Genomic DNA, 4,077 nt, shown 5'->3' with positions numbered 1-4,077 from the left:
ATCTACAATGTCTGCATCTATCAGGCCCTCAAATATGGGAATATCAAAGTTAAATTGTACCTTAAAAGGAGTGGCACTTCTAGAGTGGCTACTAGATGAAGATGCGTTGCTTGTGGGTAGCCATCGAAGAATCTGGGAAAAGTTATCTATCATGGCATTCCTATGTTGCTCAAGGGCTTCCTCGAGCAACAATTTGAAAGGATCTCCTTCCCCCTTGTCTTTCTTTTCTTCCGCCATGGGAGGTCGTCGGGGTTTGCAAGGCTGATCTTGCAATGCTTCAACCAGAGAAAGAACGGACTACTCTAATACCATTAATCTGAACTTAAACAGGAACGCAAAAAATTACATATATAATCATACATACATAGATGCAGTAGAAAAAAACTTCATTTCATTAATAGAAAAATACTGAACTATGCTTACAAACAGAATGGAAATAAGATAGCTTGGGTGATGGTAGCTTATCTCTGAGAAGAGATGTGGCGGCTACATGCCAACTAAACTGTGTTACAATGAGGCTCAAGGGCCTATTTATTATTTAAAAACATGAGAAAACCCAAAACAACCAAAACCCTAACCCCATGAGATGTAATGCCAAGATTTTGTGGGCCCTGTTGGGGTTAGTTGGGCACCTAACTTACAAGGGTCGTAACTTCGTCATATTATCTTTGTTTGGCGTATATGATACCTTGTTGGAAAGGTGTCTCTGAGTACTACAGGTTTTTTCGTAGGCCCTTACCTACGACTATGGGCCTGCAGTGGACCTAAAAAATATATCGTTTACGGGGGTCAAAACTTCTCCAAAAGTTTGGGACCAGAAAAAATGCTAAAAATAGTAAATGCTGAAATAAACAAGGAAATATATGAAACTAACTGGAGGGTCTAGGTGAAATAGGCGGGTGGCCATAAATATCCACCTAGATCAATAATACACAATAAAATTGTAATTCTTATACAAAGATGTTTGAAGGAAGAATCTCCAAGGGAAAAGCCAAGAATAATTTATAAGATTAGAAGTCAGAGAAAAACCAAGAATTTATATATAGTAAGAAAATATTTCATATTTAATATTTAAAAAATATTGTTTAACTTTTTTATTTAAGATTAATTTCATTTATAATAATGTGTAGTAAGCATCATATTTCAACCCGACTAAATATATATTATTGATTTTTATTTAAATAAAAAGAAATATAGAGTATAGATACTTTTTAAAACAAAATATTGGAAATTAAATAATTTTAAATATGACTACATAAAATAAGACCGTCATGTAACCATGAAATGTCAATGCAATACAGAAGTTGCAACAAAGAGATCCTACAAATATTTTTATTGTTTATTAGAAAGATCGTTGAAATTAATGACAAGGACATGGTACATCTAGTGGAGTGAATCCTGACTCATGTTGGTTGAATCAAACAATGTACACAGCAACATCAACAAGAACAAGAACAAGATGCCTCCATGTGACCATGTGACCTCACATTTCTTGCTTTAAACACAATTCCCTTCTTTCCATCCATAACGACCAGTGTGTCAATCCTCTCATGACCCTTCTATTCACAAGCTAGACTTGTCAACGTCTCAATATCTGGGATTCACATATTTATTTCCACTTACTGAAGAACATTTTTAAGATTGCTTAAGCGAAGACTACCAACCAGATCCTTTTCCTCAGGTCATTTCCTGTGAATCATGTGGTGCTAGCCAACATTTTTACGATCTGTAGAGTGACCTATGATGCCTCGATTGCAAATAATTCATCGTGCCCATGGATTTAGGAAGTGGTGGTCATGAACACAAAATTCTTTGGCGCATCGTAAAAATCATTGAAATGTTCCCATAGTGTTAGAGCCACTCTGCACACTCTTCCCGAAATGTTGTAACCGAAAAAAATAGGTGTAAAAAAATAGGTGCACAATTGTTAAGCGAAGAAGAGAAGGGTAAACACAGGGACATCTATATAGATGTGATTCAGATAGGAGAAAGGTAGATGAAAATGGGAAATGCCCTGATTAAAGAAAAAGACCAATTGGCCTAAAAAATTCAATGTGAGTCATCAATAAAATATTTTAATATGTAGGTTTAAGTAATAATGATGTATAATTAAAAATATATTAATAACAAAAGAAAATAATTTAATGTGGACATTGTAGTCCATAGATAAAATGCCTCAATGCACATGTTATGTAAAAAAAAATTAATGTCAATTATGTATATATTACATATTGTTTAAATTTTTTTATGTATATATAATATAAAACAATTGAAGAAAACAAGTTTAAGATATATACTTTGTATAACATTCAAAAATTCAATTTAAACAATGAAAAATTACACTATATATATATATATATATATATATATTTACTGAGGAAAAAATTTACTTAAAAAAAAAAAACACAAACAAACAAACAAAATTACATTTTGCAAATGCTCATAGAGCATTCGATCATACCAGTCAATAATTGGTGCCCAAAAAGACAACTATCAAAAAATAAAAAACTAAAGAAAAATACAAATTGGGACTAAGTGAAAATACTTAGTTACCCATTTCTTCATTTCTTCTTTTCCACTTTCCACCAGCCTCCTTGATTTGGAGTGGCAGTTACAATTGCTAATTGATTCTCTTATGCTTTCATCGAGGTTTCCTTATCTAAGTCCAAGCTCTCATATACATGGGATCATTTGAAACCTCCCATATACTTTTCATTGGGAATATTGTCCTTCTGCAATGTTGGGACTAATGTTCATCCTGCTTCAAGACCTTTCAGGCTTGGTACCATTATTCCTTCTTGTTTACCTCCTACGTCTGCTAATATTTCTTGTGGATTTTGATTTACTACATTAATGGGATTACCCATTTCCTCTTCATCCTCAGGCTTCTAGGAGGTGTTTCTTTGGAAACTTCCATCCCTTGGCCTTTTTGGCTTGTTCCTATTTCCTCCTTCGATATTTCTTTGCCCGAGGGAACATATTTTTTAAGTTTCTTGTTTGTAGATAGATACGACATCTAAAATTTCATATTTTCAAAATCTAAAAAATGGGTCCAACACTGACTGTTATGTATTAAATGAATATGATTAGGTAAATTGTAACAACCCTTGGTTGATTTTATATGTAAACAAAATAAGTCCAAGGTCATGGGATACATACTCCAAGCTGAATGTTGGGAAAAATAAAGTGATGGGGATCACTAGTGATTAATTAATGGCTATGGAAATTGGCAAAGGCATTGGTAAAGGAAAAGGGGCAATAATTGGCATATCATTTATGAAATAAAGGAAAATATGAGAAAATGAAGGTGAAGAGACACAAATTTGGATGAGAGATAAATTGAAGGAAACTAAAGAAAATAGAGGCCTCAATGATAAAATGGATTCTGAGGACCAGTTCGCAACCTTTTGTCAGTTCAGTTTTGGAGCTCTCTTCTATTCTCCCATTACCTCATACACATGCACACTTAGAGATATCTTGGAGCATACTTGGATCACTTTGGCATACATTGGATTTGGAGAAAGAAGATAAAGGAAAGTAGGAAAGTATAAGGGAACAACTATATCAGTAGGTACAACTAGATTATTTTGTAGGTAACAGGTTGCATGTGGGATTTCCTTGTTGACTTATGGATGCATGGTATATGCATGTGCTTATTTGGTTATCTGTTGTTATTGGCGTGGAGGATTGCTTGGATTGACAATGGTTCTAGCCTTGCCTTGCCATTTCTTGGATAGCCATGGCGTTGTGGGTTTTTCCACTTGTTTTTTTTATTGGTGCTCAGGTTCTCGATGGTTTTGGGTTGGAAAAGGGGCTCTAGAAACCTTGGAACAACTTGGGTTGAGTTACCAGTCTTGGAGCCTAGGTTGAGACAAACTCTCTAGACCCCTTTGTGGGTTGAGCTACTAGTCTATGGAGTCGGGTTGGAAAAAATGTCTAGAGCCTTAGAAGGTTGTTGGTTGAGTTACTAGTTCCTAGAGCCCTAGACCACTTGGGTACAAATCGATCTAGTTGGTGTTAGTGATGTCTGACCGTGGAGGTGGAATCAATGTGGTTGAGGGTTGAGGTGGTTTGGCC

This window comes from Pinus tabuliformis, chromosome 5_1, assembly GCF_031772625.1.
Source record: "Pinus tabuliformis cultivar Carrire ecotype Pingquan chromosome 5_1, CPIR1, whole genome shotgun sequence".
NCBI lineage: Eukaryota > Viridiplantae > Streptophyta > Pinopsida > Pinales > Pinaceae > Pinus > Pinus tabuliformis.
This window is presented reverse-complemented; position numbering follows the sequence as displayed.